The 19,108-nt window shown below is 41.3% G+C and overlaps 1 long non-coding RNA gene across 1 annotated transcript in view; it reads right to left on the bottom strand.

Annotated features, from left to right (window-relative positions):
* Positions 1 to 867: 867 nt before the first annotated feature.
* The window catches only part of LOC132404966 (uncharacterized), a 41,483-nt gene continuing 23,242 nt past the window's right edge, over positions 868 to 19,108 (bottom strand). The window contains exons 5-6 of the long non-coding RNA XR_009515725.1: positions 10,950 to 11,090; positions 868 to 2,058 (exon numbers count right to left, since the gene is read on the bottom strand). This is a non-coding gene — a long non-coding RNA (uncharacterized LOC132404966). The remainder of the gene's footprint in view (positions 2,059 to 10,949; positions 11,091 to 19,108) is intronic.

Below are 19,108 nucleotides of genomic sequence, written 5' to 3'. Positions count from 1 at the left end.
ATTTTTTCTTGAAGCAGGAACCAGTGTTAGTTTGGAGGTAGAGTGTGGAGCAGAAAAGCATACTAACAGTAATAGGGTATGGGGAAAAGGGAAAAAAAGAAATTCTGAGAACTTTAGATGGTCATTTATGCGTTATCTCATTATATCTTTCAAAAATCCTGGCTTCTGGAGGAACAGAAGGATCTTGGGATACAAGTCCAGAGATCCCTCAAAGTTGCCACTCATTGATAGGGATGTGTAGGTTGTGTTGACCTTCATTAGTTAGGAGGGAAAGTGGGGATTCTCAATATTACTTAGTTACAATTATTTTTTGTGTCTGTACAGACTATTTTCTTTTGCACATTGGTTGTTTATGTGCAGTTTTTCATTGATTTTGTTATGTTCCTTTGTTCTACTGTGAATGCCTGCAAGAAAATGAATTTCACAGTGACATACATATACATACTTTGATAACAAATTTACTTTGACTCTGACTTTAACTTCAGATTGAATTCAAGAGCTGTGGAGTACTGTTGCAGATCTATAAAACACTGGTTAAGCCATACTTGGAATATTGTGTTCATTTCTGGTTGCCTCATTACAGGAAGGATGTGAAAGCTTTGGAGGTGATGCGGAGATTTGCCAAAAGTCCTGCAGAAGGGTCTTGGTCCGAAACGTCGACTGCTCATTCTTTTTCATAGATGCTACCTGACCTGCTGAGTTTCTCCAAAATTTTGTGTGTGTTGCCAGAATGCTGCTTGGACTGGAGAGCATGTCTTACAGTATGAGGATAGGTTGATAGAGCTAGGGCTTGGAGTGAAGGAGGATGAGGCATGACTTGACAGATGTCTGTGATGCACCATCAATAACTCTCTCTGAGACGTGAAGTCGAGATATCGGCTTTTATTGACTGGACGAAAGAACAAGCAGTAGTTGAACACCATACTACATCCTGGAGAATGAGGCCAGGCTCAGGCCTCAATCGCTTTTATACCGGGGTTTGTGGGAGGAGCCACAGGAGCAGTCAGCAGGAGGTGTGTCCAGACAGGTATATGTAGTTCACCACATTCACCCCCGCTTTGTTTTAAAAGACAGTCCCCATGGAGTGAAGTTTCTTACAAGTATATTTACAGGTTAAGTCTATCAGGTGGTCGAATCTGTCACTGCAATCTATGTAGCACCGGCTGTGATTGCACAGGTGCCGGTGGTGATTGCACCGGAGACGGTGGTTGTGCTGGTTCCGGCCTAACTGGAGGTGTCAGCCCACTAGGTGTCAGTGATCCCTCATGCGTGTGCTTTTCAAGTCTGCAGAAGTAACGCTGCGCGGGCTTGCGACTGGCAGCAGCTGTGGTTGGGTTCGGGGAGTTCGTGGAATCGCGACTGGCAGTGGCGTTGGCGAATTCGCTCACAGGAACCGGAGGCGGCAGGGTCTGAGATGTCCACGGTACCGGCGGGGGATCGCGCGGCTGGACTGCATCAGCATTGTGCAGAACAGCCTCCAGCGTGTCGGCCGTCTCGATCGCCAAGCGTAAGGTAAGATCGGCATTTTCCAGCAGCCGCTGGCGCACATACACTGACCTGATTCCTGTAACAAAGGCGTCTCATACTAGCAGCTCCGCATGCTGTTCCGCCGTGAGTGTTTTGCAATCGCAAGTCCGCACGAGCGTCTGTAGGGCTCGGAGAAACTCGGCACACGACTCTGCAGGCCGCTGTCGTCGCGTAGCTAAGCGATGTCTTGCATAGACCGTGCTCACCGGCTGCAGGTACTGTCTTTTGAGGGCGTCCAGTGCCCCTTCGTAGGTCAGCAGGCCTCTGATAAGTTAGTAAACTTTCGGGGTGACCCTCGAGAGGAGAATTCGGTGCATAACAGCGGGTTCAGTTGCACTAACCTTCTCCAAGTATGATTGGAAGCATGCAAGCCAGAGTTCAAAGGCAAGAGCTGCTTCAGGGTCTTGGGGGTCCAAATCCAATCTTTCCGGACGTAAAACGCTTTCCATGTTTTAAAACTTCCAGTCAATAAAATTGATGCCCCATCAATAACTCTCTGAGACGTGAAGTCGAGATATCGGCTTTTATTGACTGGAAGAAAGAACAAGCAGTAGTTGACCACCATGCTACATCCTAGAGAATGAGGCTGGGCTCAGGCCTCAATCGCCTTTATACTGGGGTATGTGGGAGGAGCCACAGGAGCAATCAGCAAGGGGCGTGTCCAGACAGGTATATGTAGTTCACCACAGTCTGTAAGTTGATAAGAGACATAGATTGAATGGAAAGCCAGAGGCTTTTTCCCAGGGTGGAAATGGCTAATATGACAGGGTATAATTTTAAAATGTTTAGAGGAAAGTATAGGGAAGATGTCAGAGGAGTTGATGGTTTTTTTTACACAGGGGGTGGTATGTGCATGTATTTCCTAGCCAAGGGGTGGAGGTAGAGGTAGGTACATTAGGGACTTCTAAGAAATTCTTTTATAGGTACACGGATGATAGAAAAATGGATGGATGTGTGGGAAGAAAGGGTTTTCTGGATCTTAGAGTAGATTGAAAAGTTGGCATATCACAATGGGCCAGGGGTCGGCAACCCACGGCTCTTTCATATCTGTGCTGCGGCTCCCCGTGGTTTGTTAGTTTTTGAAATGTAATTTGAAATTTGAAGATTATGGTGATCTTGTACAATCTAAATAAAACGTTGTGGCGACCCCATTTCCTGGCACATCCGAACCAGCTCACAATTAGCCACTGTTCTGGCTAAGGGAGATAGCCTACGGGGGTTTGTGAGTACGTGTCTTTTGGAGCATCTGCGCCCATGGGGCCAGGTTGAGGGAGGCTTTAAAGCAAGGCTGTTTAGTTTGAATAAAGTTATCTTTGACTGCAGTGTCGTTATTTTAGCGCTGCGTGTAGCACACCACTACAACATGTTTTTTTATCGCTATTAATATATGTCACCACTGCCAATGCCTGACACCCGCCAGTGCGTGATTTCTTTTAATTTTTCGATCCAAGGTAGGCTAACTATGGAGTAACCTTCAACCCAAAGTCTTTTTTTCGGAGTTCAAAATGTTTTTGTTGCATGCAGAAATGTAATTTCGTTTTCTCTGCAGGAGTTCATCAATTTCATAAATGCAACACATTATAGTTTGTTTATACATAGCATAAAGGCAAAAAAAACCGTTGTATGCAGTGTTATTTCATTTTAAATGTCAAACGGGTTTTGTGGCTCCCAGTGTTTTCTTTTCTGTGGGAAATAGGTCCATATGGCTCTTTCAGTGGTGAAGGTTGCTGACCCCTGCAATGGGCCAAAGGGCCTATACAGTGCTGTAATATTCTATGTTCTACGTTTTCAGAAGCTAGATACACTATGAATCAAACTACCCCCATGTATTGTCCAACAGGGAGAATATTCTGAAGCTATCTTAGTTAATTGATCCTGGTCAATTAATCCTTTTTTGCTTCAGGTCAGAAGGATGAAGAAAATCCATATATTTTTGGGGAGAAGGCAGAAGACTGGGGCTGAGAGGAAAATTGGATCAGCCATGATGAAATGACAAAGTAGACTCAATGGTCCAAATGGCCTATTTCTGCTCCTTTATCTTATGGTCTTTTCATTCCCGAAAGCCTTGTGACTCATTAATATCAAATATGGAGAAAAGTTTACAGGGAAATTAATGTGGCAGAATAGGAATACTCTGTAAAACATCCATTGACTGGATGGCTAACATAGCCAACTCCTACATTGTAAAAAAATGAGAAAATGTAGAAACCCAGAGCCATTCTTTCAGGACTTGGTTTACAGTCCCATCTGCATCCCAGTATCTGTGGCAACACTGTATTTATTACTGGTTTGGAGTGCCAGTTCATGGACTTCTTTGCTTACTTACCTGTTTATTTACTTAGAGATACAGCACGGAACAGGAACTTCTGGCCAACTGAGCCAAGCCACCCAGCAGCCTACCGATCTTAACCCTAGCCAAATCACAGTACAATTTCCAATGACCAACTAACGTACAGTACTAATCAGTATACCTTTAGACTGTGGGAGGAAACCCATGCACATATGGGAAGTACCGTACAAACTTCCTTACAGAATTGAACTCCAAACGCCAATACCCCAAGATGTAATAACGTTGCACTAACCACTACACTACCTTGCTGCCCCGGAGAGATAGTTCTTATTGCATTTAATTTAGAAATGCTTTACCGTTTGACTCAAGCTGAGAAAGCAGGAACAAATAAATGAATCTATCATTAATTAAAACCGTTTGTGTCATTGAAGCTATTAATGATACATTCATGGCTTCCCCCGCTGCAATTCGCAAATGGGTTAATGCAAATATTAATGGAAGCAAGTAGGTAATGCCTCAGCCAACAGTAATATGTACCGTACCTCAATTAGCTTTAGCTGAATGTGTCTTCAGAATATCTTTGACAATTAACGTGGTGTAAAAATGGTTTCAAATAGACAGGCCCCGGAAGGTCCAAACAATGATCTCAGTGGTCACTTTATTAGGTACCTCTTGTACCTAATAAAGTGTGTGTTCATGGTCTTTTGCTGCTGTAGCCCATCCACTTCAAGGTTTGATGTGAAGTGCATTCAGAGATGCTCTATTGCACTCCACTGTTGTAATGCATGTTTTTTTTAAGTTACAGACACCCTCCTGTCACCTTGAACCAGTCTGGCCATTCTCCCCTGACCTCTGTCATTAACAAGGTGTTTTCCCTCACACAACTGCCTCTCACTGATGTTTTTCATACTTTTGTTTTCACACCATTCTCTGTAAATTCTAGAGATTGTTGTGTAAGTCCCAGAAGATCAGCAGTTTCTGAAATACTCAAAACCACTCCGTCTGCAACTAACAATCATTCGATGGTCGAAGTCACTTACACCACATTTCTTTCCTCTTCTGATACTTGTTTTGAACATCTTGACCATGTCTGTGTGCTTTTGTGCATTGAATTGCTGCCACATGATTGGCTGATGAGATCATTGCATTAACAAGTAGAGGTATAGGTGTACCAATAAAGTGACACTGAGAGTGTGTACAAGATATTTAAGTCGCCATTTTTGGAGTGAGCCACAGTTAGAGTAGAAGGCTTTGGATCAACAGGTTTTGGCGATAATTCTGTGCCATGTGCTAGTCTAGACAAGAATGGAATGATAGTATAGGTGAATGAGTGCCTGAGGAACTGGTGCAGGGAGCAAGATTTCAGGTTCTTGGATCATTGGAATCTCTCCTGGGGCAATGGTGACCTACACAAGGATGGGTTGCAACTAAATTGGATGGAAGCCAATATGCTGGCCAGGAGGTTCACTTGTGCTACTCAAGAGGGTTTAATCTAGTTTGGGAGTGGGATGGGAATCAGACCACCAGGTCAGAAAGTGGAGGGATGGAAAAGAAGGTTGATGTCAGGGCCAGTTAAAACAGGCAGGCATAAAGTATTAGATACAATGAGATAGATAGTTTGAAATTCATATATCTTAATGCTAGGAGTATTATGGGTAAAGGGACGAACTTAGATCCTGGATCAGACCATGGAACTATGATGTTGTGAACATTACAGAGACTTGGTTGAGGGAGGGATAGGTATGGGTGGTTGTTGTCTCAGGGTTTTGAAGTTTTAAAACAGATAGAGAGAGAAGTAAAAGGGGAAGGTGGATTTCCACAACTAATCAGGGACAATATCATAGTTGCTCTGGAAGGGGACATTATGGGGGGCTTGTCTACAGTGTGTAGAACTCAAAAATAGGAAGGGTGCAATCACTCTGACCTTTCCCTACTCCCCAATAGCCACTGGGACATAGAGAAACAGATCTGCAGGCAGATTAAGAAAAGCTTTAAGCTGGCAAAGAGCACAGCAAGATAGAGATCAGTTGCAGATATGGGCAGAGAAATGGTAGATGGAGCTAATCCCGGTCAGGTGTGAAGTGCTGCACCTAGGTAGGTCGAATGAAAAGAGACAGTGCATTTTTAAGGTAAGACCCTTAACAGTGTAGACAAATAGAGGAATTTGGGGGTTTAAGTTCATAGTTCCCTGAAAGGGGCTACACAGGTTGATTAGGTGGTTAAGAAGTGATATGGAATTAGTCAAAGTCAGGATGAGAAGTTGCAGCTTTATAAAACTCCAGCTCGGCCTCATCTGGAGTATTGAATACAGTTCTGGTCACCCCATTAGAGGAAGTGAATGTTGAGGCTTTGAAAAGGGGGAAGAAGATAGACACCACGATGTTGCCTGTATAATGGGAGGCTGGACAAACTAAGGTAATTTTCTGCGGAGGCTGAGGAGAGATCTGATAGAGATGTATAAGATTATGAAAGGTATAGATGGAGTAGACAGACAGTATATTTTCCCAGGGTTGAAATATCTATCACCATGCATTTAAGGTAAGAAAGGTAATTTCAAAGAAGATGAGAGGGGCAAGGTTTTTACACAGAGTGGTGTGTGCCTGCACTGCACTGCCTGGGGTGGTGGTAGAGGCAGATAAAAGATACTTAGTCAGGCATATGAATGCAAGGAAAATGGAAAGATACATACATTGTGCAAGCAGAAAAGATTATTTTGGTTAGCTATTTGATTAGAAACTTAATTGGTTTGACACAACATTGTGGGCTGAAGGGCTGTTCCAATACTGTATTGTCCTATGTTCTAAGATGACTTGATCTGTGCAAAATAATAATATAAGATAGATGAGAAATTTGAAGTGTAAGGCATGAATGAATAGCAGTAATAAGAAGAAAAAGTGAAAGATAGATTAGAATCATTAGATTATAGCCAAGGAAAGGACAATAATTGGAATAAAGCAGTATCTGAAAGGTCAGCATTCATCACAACTGGAGAGGGATATTTTCTCTCTAGCTTATAGTGTGCTCCACATTGATGGACATGTGCAGTATTAAACAAAACCCTCGAAATGCCAATAAATGTACTTATCAGATCAGATTTTCAAGAGATTTTACATTAATATGATGTTTCTAATCATATTCAGCTCATTATCTTGCTTGCCATGTTTAAAGCTACCTCTGTGAACAGCACGTTAAAAATGGGATGCAATGGGCTCATTTACAATATAAGCTGATATTCACAATTTGTGCATTACCAAAGAACTAGGGAATAGAATGTCAGGACAAGTTCTTGCTTTCTTTTCTGAAACAGTGTTCTCTCATTTCATGTGTCTGGAGAGATATCACCATTGATGCATCTGGAAAATGCACTGTATTATGTAAGAAGACCAATACATGAATATCTGTTCTCTTGCCAAATCCTGCGACTCTGTAATCAGAAGAGACTCTGGAAAGACACACTGAAGGCATATCTCAGGAAAACAGACATGAACAGGATAGGGAAAAAGATGGCTCATCACCAGAGTCAAAATCACTTTCATGCAAAAAGTTTGCCTTCATTGGTATTGAGAAAACATTGGCAAGTCACATTGTGGATATATAAAGCTCTGATTAGGCTACATTTGGAATATTGCTTGCATTTCTGGTCACCCCTTTACAGGAAGGATGTGGAAGTTTGGAAAGGGCGCAGAAGAGGTTCCGGTGGGCAAACATACTAACTCTGATTTTGATTCCCATTCTGACATGCCGGTCCATGGTCTCCTCTTGTGCCTGGTAAGGCCACCTTCAGGGTGGAGAAGCAGCACCTTATATTCTGTCCTAGTAGCCTCCAACTTAATGACATGAATATCAATTCCTCCTTCAGGTAAAAAAAAATTCCCTCCCTGTCCCCTCTTCTTCTATTCTTCAATCTAGTCTCTTACCTCTTCTCACCTGCCTGTCACCTCAGCCTCAGCCTCCTTCACTTTCTCCTATGAACTTTCCTCTCCTATCAGATTCCTTCCTCTCCACCCCTTTATCTTTTCTACCCACCTATCAAATTCTAACTATCATCCTTCTCCTTCTCCCACCTATTTATTCTGGTATCTTCCCCCTTCTTTCTATCCCTGAAGATGGATCTTGGTTGGAAACAGCGACTGTTTGAGTATTTCTGTGACCTGCCGAGTTCCTCCAGCATTTTGTGTGTGTTGCTTTGGAATTCCAGCATCTGCAGATGTTCTTGTGTTTATCACTAGGATGTTGACTGGGTCAGAGAATAGTGTTTAAAAGGAGGGCTTAGACTAATGTGAATTATTTTCCCTGGAACATCGGAGTCTGAGGGGTGACCTGAAAGAAGTATTTAACATCACGAGTATCATGAATAAGGTAGAGAGCAGAGTCTTCCTTTCTCCCAAATGATGAATGTGTTAACTACCAGCCAACACAGGTTTAAGATGGAAGGGTAAAAGTTTAAAGGAGGTTTGCAAGGCAGGTATTTTACATTAAGTGCCTGAAACACGCCCCCAAGGAAAGTGTTTGGAGCAGATGAAATGGCAATGCTTAAAAATGCATTTAGAGAAATGACATGAATGGACAGGGAGTAGAGGGATGCAATCAATGTGCAGGTAGATGGGATTAATTCAGATGGCAGCATGGTTGCTGCAAACATGATCAGCCAAAAGGGCCTGTTTCTGTGCTGTGCACTGTTCCATGTTCAAAACTACCTCTGATTTGAGAAGACGTTCCTTGCACTAAACAAAAAAGAGTGTAAAAGGGGACAGTAAAGATATCTTTGTCAGCACATGGTTCACACATATCATCAGCTTCTGTGGTTCAACATCTCATTACTACCATCAGGGCCTGAGCCTGAAGACCGATGCTTAATGTTTTAGGCCAATCGCAAGCAAGAGAAAGTCTGCAGATGCTGGAGCTCCAAAGCAACACACTGAAAATGCTGGAGGAACTGAGCAGGACAGGCAGCATCTGTGGAAAAGTGTACTAAACATCCTGCTGAAAGGTCTTGGCCTGAATTGTCGACTGTGCTCTTTTCAATAGATGCTGCCTGACCTGCTCAGTTCCTCCAGCGTTTGGTGTGTGTTGCTTAATGTTTTAGGAACAGCTTCTACTCTTCCATCATCTGATTTTTGAACTGTCAATAAGCCCATGAGCACTACTTTACAATTTTGCTATCTTTTTGCACTACTCATTTTTTTATTGTAGACTATAGTGTACTTTATGTATTGCAATGTACTGCAGCTGCAGAATAACAGCATCGGTTAGTGAAAATAAACTTGATTATTCTTCTTCTAGACCCATGGCTCTAGCATCTGAATCTGAGTCACTTCAGGGTTCATCGGTGAACCTCAGCAGAGATACTTCTCAAATTCAGAGATTTCTTACGACAATATACATTGTTGGAAAATGAAAGGCCATAGCAGAGATTAATTGCAACCTCTCCCATGTAAATGGCTTGGCAATAAACTGGTACAGCCTTGTCTTTGGGTGCTCAGGAAAGCTGAGACAGTCTGTTAACAATTCAAGAATGGATTCCATCTTTGAAACTGTGATTTTTCCATAAGAAGCGCAGGAAAAATAAATCCCATCCTGTCAGTTTGTTGAATCCCCGAACTTTAGATTTACATTCTCAGAGTGCAGACTCTGTAAAATGAAAGATGTCCCTATTGCATGGGTACAGACGTGCAGAAGGATGATATGTTCAGACTGTAGTGGTGCCTGCAGTATTTTACCCCAACAAGTGCATTTCAATCGAAAAAAGAGAAGTGTGGAGGTACTTCTGGTTTAAACTGCAAATGTTGGTTGAAAATATATTTTGTATTTTAACTCTAATAGTTCAAATAAAAAAATACTTTATATTTATGCTAAGGAATAGCTTACTATCTGTGCATTTGTAATCGCCAGCTGGGCAGTGAGAGATAATTCAATTTGTGCTAGATGCTATGGGTTACGAATGTGAAAAATGACCCTGGTTTCCGAATCCTGATTGCTAACCAGTGATTTCTGCTAGAGGTACTCATGCACGGATGTCAGCTGAGACAGGGTCAGGCTTGGCTGTATGGGACACACACTCAATGATTGAGGACCCTGTCAATACTCTGTCCAGACTTACACACAACAAATTACTATTTTAGTGATACACTGAAAGGCTGCTTTGGTGTAGATTTTAACTGTCGGATGGCCAAGTGAAAATATCTGGCTGCCTTGTCCGGTGGGGCTTGTGGAAGACACGGTCTCTTTCAAGGACGGTATTTCATTAGTTTTAATGCAGCAGCTAGCAAGCAGACAGCTGAGTGCCTGCCAAAATCTTCAACAAGTAAGAGTCTGCTTTGGCAAGAAGTATTGTGACCTCAAAGTTAAAAGAAGAGGAATTACTGTGTGTTCAAAGTTGCAAAGGAAGTAGAGCAAAATGCACTCAGCATTCAGATCTTGAACATGGAATCATCTGCAGGACCAGATTATTGAGTCAAACAGCCAACTCCATTAATAAAAAAAAACAAACCCAAAATGATGGAGGTACTCAAAAGACTAGGCAGCACCTATAGAGGGAAAAGTTTTGGGCCAAGAACCCTTCATCAGGACTGTAGATGTTGCCTGACCTGCTGAGTTCCTCCAGCATTTTGTGTTTTGTTGTTCTGAGTTTCCAGCATCTGCAGAATCCCTTGTGTTCCCATGAATAAAAGGATAGGTACATGAAGCCACGGGTGATGGGAATGCATGTGTGATGAGTAACAGCCGTCCATTTTATTTTTGTGAACTTGAGGAAGACACTTCACCAAATAAGCCACTAAATGTAATGTTATTAAACAAACAGATTGATCCTACTAGACTGGAAAATATTAGAAATAAACATTAACCAAAAAAGGCAGGAAGATTTAGACACTGAAATGGCAATACACTGCCAGTAAGTCTAGCCAGTGAGTATTAATAGGGCCGTCGTAGAGAGCATGCTTTGTACAGGCAAGTCTGACTCCACTCAATTGACATTATAAGGATGGATTTCACAACTGGTAAGGGTCAAAAGTATACTCAGATTTGCATAGTTTAATTGGGTCTCCTCTATTAATAATGCTTGGGCAAAAGGCCCAAAATCACATGTCCAAAATCCATTTAAGGCAGCTTGCCCTTTCTGACTTGAAATTACCTGATATCACAGCTTTGGTATTTCCTGCAGAAATTTTTAATTGTCATGCTGGATGTGAGATTAAGATACCAATGCTTCAGGGATTCATAAATACAGTTTGCAGATGTTTTGATACAGCTTGGCGATCATTCCTCTTCAGGACTGAAATACATAACAAAGAGACATCCATTATACCTCTAGTTGGAGAGGGAATGAATTTGTTAAAGTGCCCAGAATCTTACTTTTAAGTCTCTATTTTCTGTATAATTTAAACACGGGGTAGTTGGACGGGTTACTTTCATCTCTAAGACTTACAGTCAAAACTAATCGAGAATCTTCAGATGAAAGCTTTTCAGGTTGGAAGTGTCTTATGCTAACAAAATCTTTTGGTCAATTAAAACTGAGGCTCTGCTACTTTGACTTCATTGGTCCCAACATGCTAAGTCCTCCTGGGACTCATTTATATGCATGCTGATCTTTACATCATAGAATAATATAATAGAAAAGTTCCATTTGTGATAATGACTGAAAAAGTTATCTAATAAGTGGCATTTCCCTCTTCATCCTCACTAGCAAAGCATTTCTTTACTTTGCAGATGCTAGGTGCAGTAACATCTTTCAACAAGTTTACCTGTGAAAGCCGTTATTGAATCTACTATCTCTTCTCCCTTAGGTAGTACACTCAGATGTTAGTAACTCATTATGATGGAAGTGGAATTCGTATTGTTTTATTATTGTCACATGTATTCAAATAGTGAGAAACTGCCTGGGATGCTGTTCATACAGGTAAGATCATAAGACCATAAAAGCATAAATATTAAGAACAGAATTAGGCCGTTCGCCAAATGAGTCTGTACTGATATTCCATTATGGCTGACATATTATCCCTCTCCACCCCATTCTCCAGCTTTCTCTGTGTAACTTTTGATGCCCTCGCTAATCAAGAATCTATCAGTCTCCGCTTTAAACATATTTATACTTTAAATATAAAAGGGTTATCAATCATCGGACAAATTCAGCATGGATTTGTGAAAGGAAAATCATGTCTGACGAATCTTATAGAATTTTTTGAAGATGTAACTAGTAGAGTGGATAGGGGAGAGCCAATGGATGTGGTATATTTAAATTTTCAAAAGGCTTTTGACAAGGTCCCACACAGGAAATTAGTGTGCAAACTTAAAGCACATGGTATTGAGGGTATGGTATTGATGTGGATAGAGAATTGGTTGGCAGACAGGAAGCAAAGAGTGGGAGTAAACGGGACCTTTTTCGGAATGGCAGGCAGTGACTAGTGGGGTGCCGCAAGGCTCAGTGCTGGGACCCCAGTTGTTTACAATATATATTAATGATTTAGACGAGGGAATTAAATGCGGCATCTCCAAGTTTGCAGATGACACGAAGCTGGGCGGCGGTGTTAACTGTGAGGAGGATGCTAAGAGGATGCAGGGTGACTTGGGTAGGTTAGGTGAGTGGGCAAATTCATGGCAGATGCAATTTAATGTGGATAAATGTGAGGTTATCCACTTTGGTTGCAAGAACAGGAAAAGAGGTTATTATCTGAACGGTGGCCGATTAGGAAAAGGGGAGATGCAACGAGACCTGGGTGTCATTGTACACCAGTCATTGAAGGTGGGCATGCAGGTACAACAAGTGGTGAAAAAGGCAAATGGTATGTTGGCATAAATAGCAAAAGGATTTGAGTACAGGAGCAGGGAGGTTCTACTGCAGTTGTACAAGGCTTTGGTGAGACCGCCCCTAGAATATTGTGTGCAGTTTTGGTCCCCTAATCTGAGGAAAGACATTCTTGCCATAGAGGGAGTACAGAGAAGGTTCACCAGGTTGATTCCTGGGATGGCAGGACTTTCATATGAAGAAAGACTGGATCGACTAGGCTTATACTCACTGGAATTTAGAAGATTGAGAGGGGATCTTATTGAAACATATAAAATTCTAAAGGGATTGGACAGGCTAGATGCAGGAAGATTGTTTCCGATGTTGGAAAAGTCCAGAATGAGGGGTCACAGTTTAAGGATAAAGGGGAAGCCTTTTAGGACCAAGATGAGGAAAAGCTTCTTCACACAGAGAGTGGTGAATCTGTGGAATTCTCTGCCACAGGAAACAGTTGAGGCCGGTTCATTGGCTATATTTAAGAGGAAGTTAGATATGGCCCTTGTGGCTAAAGGGATCAGGGTGTATGGAGAGAAAGCAGGTAGAGGGTTCTGAGTTGGATGATCAGCCATGATCATACTGAATGACAGTGCAGACTCGAAGGACCGAACGGCCTACTCCTGCAACTATTTTCTATGTTTCTATGTTTCACTCCATCTATACTGTGTACATTGAGAAAATAACATAGTAGAGGTTTGCAAACCTTCCCTGCAAAATGTTTTTATGCTATAGAACATAGAAATGAAAATTTATAAACTGAGATTAGTAGATTTTTTTAATATGTAAGAAACAAGGCAAGTGAAGATGCACTGTAGCTATAACATTAAATGGCAGAAAGTAATTGAGGGGCCGAATGGCCATTAATTATTTCAACGTTCAACAACAAACAATCTGCTGGAGGAAAACACACAAAATGCTGGTGGAAAGCAGCAGGCCAGGCAGCACCTATAGGGAGAAGCACAGTCGACATTTCGGGCCGAGACCCTTCATCAGGACGAACTGAAAGAAAAGAAAGAAAAAATGAAGGGTATCAGCCTGAAACGTCGACTGTGCTTCTTCCTACAGATGCTGCCTGGCCTACTGCGTTCCACCAGCATTTTGTGTGTGTTGCTTGAATTTCCAGCGTCTGCAGATTTCCTGCTGTTTGCTGGAGGAAAAATAAGTTTTGCTTTATTATGAAAGATCATCTTTTTTCATCATATGCACATCAAAACATTGAAATATACAGTGAAATGTGTCATTTCCAAAGATGAGTCAGGAACAGTCCACATACATGGCCATGCTTCCATCCCCAGAGATAACATGCCCATAACTTACTAACCCTAACCTGTACATCTTTTAGAAAGCAAGAGGAAACCAGAGCACCTGGAGAAAGCTCATTCAGTCACAGGGAGAACGTACAAATTCCTTAGAGACAGCAGCAAGATTTCAACCTCTGTCACTGGCACTTTAAAGCATAACATGCTGTTTATCTTTTTGAGTCAGAATCCTGCGTCAGAATCCTGATACAAGGTTTCAATCCAATATACCAGTAACTCAGTTCCTTCTACAGTGGCTGCTTGGCCCAATGAGTTCCTCCAGCAGATTATTTGCTTGGAAGTGAAAAGGATGTTTCCTATACTAGGAGAATCTAAAAGTAAAGAGCACATCCTCTGAATACAAGGATGTCCCTTCAGAACAGAGATGAGGAGAAATTTATTTAGCCAGTGGCTGGTGAATCTGTGGAATTCTTTACCACAGATGGCTCTGTGGGTCAAGACTGTGGGTATATTTTTAGCAGAGATAGATAGTTTCTTATCTTGTAAGGTTGCCAGAGGTTACAGGGAAAAGGCAGGACAGGTTTGTTGAGAGGGATAATAAATCAGCCATGATGGAATGGTGGAACAGACGCGATGGGGTCCAATAGGCTAAGTCTGCTCCAATACCTTAAGGTCTTACGGTTGCACCAGATTCCAGTATCTTCAGTCTCTTTATTTATATGCTTTTGTGTTTTATTTTCAGAACATCAACGATTTCAGCAAAATTATCAATGTCTTACAACAAAGCGCTTTCATGTTACCTCAGCCTGCCTGGAGTGCTATTGGATGACCAGGGAACCAATAGACTAGGAGCTCTATTAACATTCCCAACCACCAAGTGAAGAATTAAGTTCTGGATTTATACTCCAATATTAGCATTACAAAAAAGCAGGAAAATGCAATTTTCTCATGCTTACTTAGTTTGACTCAGGGAATGAAAAATTTTAGAGATTAAAAGATTCTGCAGAGATTAATTATTTTACTGAACCTGTTGACAGTCAATATAGTTCACCTCTACTAACACAGTAGGGACACCATTACCTATAATGGATGATTTGGAATTATGCAAGTCTGACATTTTTTCTATCATCGTTTCTTTATGCTTGGCAGTGATACCAGTATAATTGAATAGCCTGCTGACACTCACATCTCAAACATGTAAAGAATGGTCACTTGAATGAAGTGTCCAAATGAGCACAGTTAAACGAATTCACAACAAGAGTTAAAACAAGCTTCAGTAAGGGAAGTGGCAAGCTGGCGGGTATGAAGTGAAAAGAAAAAGAAATTGGGAATTAGTAGAACAAAGTCAAAATGTGGCCATGTATTATTTAGATGTGGGAATCCATGTTAGAAAAATGCAAAGAAGTTCTTTTGATGGTTCGAGATAATGTACGCAAATCTTCAAAGCTAGAAAACAGAAGCAGCTGGATAGTGTCAGATTTAGATGTTAGTTTAAGGGATGGAAACGTATGGTTGATTTAAAGCTGACCCTCAGGCACTGTGTTCAAACAAAGGAAAACAAAGCATGCATGGTATTAAGAATTCTACCAAGAATTTCTAACTGTTTGGCTGATACTAAGCTATTGGAAGAATTTAATTTTCATCCTCTGAAAAACAGCATTAAAGGTGAAGCTTGATAACATCCTGGCTAAGAAGTTGTTGAAATGGGTTTTACAACATTTGAGAACATGAAAATTGTCAAATACATGGCTGAAATCTCAGGTACCGTGCTTTAAATTGTCAAGTATGCTACACGACTTCTGTTCAAGTACTCTCACGGTCATAATACGTATGATAATTATTTTTAAGATAAAGGGGAGAAATATCTGAGGCAACAAAACTTCATGAAAATTAAATAGGCATCCGTGTCCTCGAACATAGGTCATCTTTTTTGATCAGAGGATGAGAAAATTCTCCAGAGAATTTCCACAATCAATAACTGGTTAGGATTTTAAAAATCCTCTTAGTTTTGCCATGACTATATGTGTTTAAATAATGATGCAGTTCATAAATTATTAAATCAGGTAATTTTAACATTCCAGCTGAAAAATCAGAGGCAGTTCCTAGAACTTACAATGGACGTTGGTGGAAGTGTAAAACCCAGAGACAGAGAGCTCAGAGTGGGAGTATAGGGTGGTGAATAAGAGGTAACTGGGAAGTGAAAGTTGCTCTTGCAGACTGAGAGTCAGTAAAGCATCACCCAATCATTATTTTGTTGTTCCAGTGTAGAAGAAGCCAAACTGTAGACACCAGACGGAATATATTGAATTGAAAGAAGTACAAATGGATCACTGCTTCACCTGTGAGGAGATTTTGCAATGGGGAATAGCAAGAATGGAAAAAGATAAAAGGGCAGGTGCTATGACATGGAAAGATGTCAGAGAGAGGGGAACATAAGGTAATGTTGGAGGGAGAATGAACCATGGATTCAAACACAGAATCAGTTTGCAGTTCAGGAAATAATGGGGAGTAGAAATTGTGCCTGGTGCTACCATTCCAAGTGAATAAATTTTAGAGAATGATCCACTGAACTTGGAGCCTAGTGGAGAATGGACTAGTTCTGGAAATACAGATTCCTAATTCCTTGAATGTGATGTTAAAGGTAGATAGCATCATGAAGAAAGCTTTTAGCACATTGACCTTCATAGATTCAAGTATTGAGTACAGGAGTTGGGATGTTTTGTTTAAGTTGTATAAGACATAACTGAGTCCTAATTTGGATTATTGTATGCAGCTTTGGTCAGCTACCTACAGGAAAGAGTGTAGAGAAGATCTGCAAGGATTTTGCCAGGATTTGAGGATCAGAGTTATCAGGAAAGGTTGATTAGGTCAGGACTTCATTCCCTAGAGCATAGCAGAATGCGGGGAGATATGATAGAGGTATACAAACTGATGAGGGGTATCGATAGAGAAAGTGCAAGCTGGCTTTTTCCACTGAGGCTGGGTGACACTAGAGCTGGAGGTGATGGGTTAAGGGTGAAAAGTGACGTGTTTAATGGGAACAAGAGGGGGATCTTTTTCATTCAGGATCTGAGACTGTGGAATGAGCTGCCCCCAGAAGTGATGGATGTGGGTTTGATTTCAACATTTAACCCTTACATACTGTTCATATTCTATATCTTCACAGTATGATCTGGGTCAATTTTGACCCAGGCCAAGAATCCCCTCATGACAAGTGTCTATACCAAATTTTGAACCACGGATCTATTTAGAATGTATAAATAGCCTATCTGACATTAATAAATGGGTGATTAATCCTTAATTAATGTTTCAGAGATCTAAAACCATTGCAATAGATACAAATTTGACCCAGAACAGCCTCAATGTACAAAAATTTGTAGCACCTGTACGAAAGTATAAAATCTTTAAATATTTTCATTTTTGCACGTTTTGGGTCACTTTAGGAAAAGTCATCAAATTTCAGCTTAAAAAATGGCCTTTAGGGTGTTTTTACTGCTGTCAAATGTCAAAACGGGTCAAATTTGACGTGAACAGTATGTAAAGGTTAAGAGAAGTGTGGATAGGTACGTTGGTGGGCGGGGTATGGAGGGCTATGGTCGGGTGCAGGTCAATGGGACTCGGTAGATTAATAGTTTGGCACATGGTAGATAGGCCAAATGGCCTGCTTCTATGCTGTAGTATTCTATGACTCTATATCAGGTAAAGGGACCTGTCAATTATATTGAAAGCAAATTCTTAGTTGATGTTAGAAAAGCATCTCAGCAGAGCCATATCATCATCAGCACAGATACAGTGGGGATGGAGAACCTGGGAGAATGGAATAGGGTCCTTATGAAAAGCACAGTGGCAGGAAAAAGCCATGTGAATCTGGTTACTTGTAATGGAAAATGGAGCTGGAGAAAACAAGAAAGGGAAGGGAAGAGTCAGAGATGGACCACGTGAATTTAAACTGCACACAAAAGGTTGTAACCCTCTACCTTGTGGCATGTTAGGTATATTTCACGATCGTACACAATCACATTTCTTTTTCTGGTTTCTGATGAGGACGGTGTGGACAACATGGAGTTGGTGATGATTTTGCTGCAGATTTTAGAACTGACTTATTTATGCTGTTTTTATTGAATAAATTATTCAGTGCACACTGGGTCAAAAATTGCACAGCGCAAGATTTTAGCGCACACTGGTCATTACAAATCAGAGGGTATAGATATATAGATGAACACTGCAGCAAATGAAGACAGAACTACTGGCTGGTCAACTCTGCAATCTATTTTTCCAGTGTCTCTGAAATACACCTTGTACTTCTGTCCCTCAGGATAATTTTGAATGCTTCTGAGGAAGGTATCACCCATTGTCTATATATCTATACTTTAAGTATGGCTTTAGTGAAATGTTTGCTTGAACTCACCAACAACATATTATTGGCATGGTTGAAAACTTCCACCTCACAAGAAAAGCTCTATCCAAATAAATTTACTTTGAACTTTGAGTTTTGAAATTTGGCTAAGTACATGATAGGGCCAAGCCCAGGTAGGTGCGACTGGTCCACTCATCAGAGAAGATCATTGGCTATCAGCTACCAACATTAAAAGACCTGTTCATTGCCAGAGCTAAGAAAAGAGCTGATAAAATTACTGCTGACTCCACCAACCCTAGCAAAATTGCCATCAAAGAGACACTGCAAGTCCATCACTACTTGTCATCTCCAAAGCTTCTTTCCTATAGCTATCCAGCTTCTCAACAAAACTCACTCAGGTGCAATCCCCTAACTATCCCTGCAGAGTACCCATTAAATGGTTTTTCTAGAACACTAGAAAGACCATTTCCACTTTCCTTCTTCTGTTTATGTTGCAAAGAGCAGATGAACGCAAATGCAGGACGCTGGCACAGAGACGGAGTTGGAATGCAGACAAGGGCGTGAGCGTGGCTGGAGATGAACAGCAAACAGGAGAACAAACGGACAGGCAGGCAGCAGGCAATACTTATCTTGACATGGAGCGTCGCTGAGCTGAACGGCAAACGGAAAAACAGGCGACCGGCAATACTTATCTTGACATGGAGAGACAGAGTTCCACAGGCAAACCTCGGTACTGAAGTAAAACTTAGAATACACAATCCTAAGCAGCCGGGAATATGAATTACCACACTGCTGAAACAACGATCTGGCGATGAGTGGATGCAAAGCCAGCGTACTTATGCTGCAGGTTTAGATGAGAATCAGGTGTCACAGTCAAGGAGCCTGGGAGAACACGG

This window comes from Hypanus sabinus, chromosome 14, assembly GCF_030144855.1.
Source record: "Hypanus sabinus isolate sHypSab1 chromosome 14, sHypSab1.hap1, whole genome shotgun sequence".
Classification (NCBI taxonomy): domain Eukaryota; kingdom Metazoa; phylum Chordata; class Chondrichthyes; order Myliobatiformes; family Dasyatidae; genus Hypanus; species Hypanus sabinus.
The sequence above is the reverse complement of the archived record's forward strand: the minus strand, read 5'-3'. Positions and strand labels throughout refer to the sequence as shown.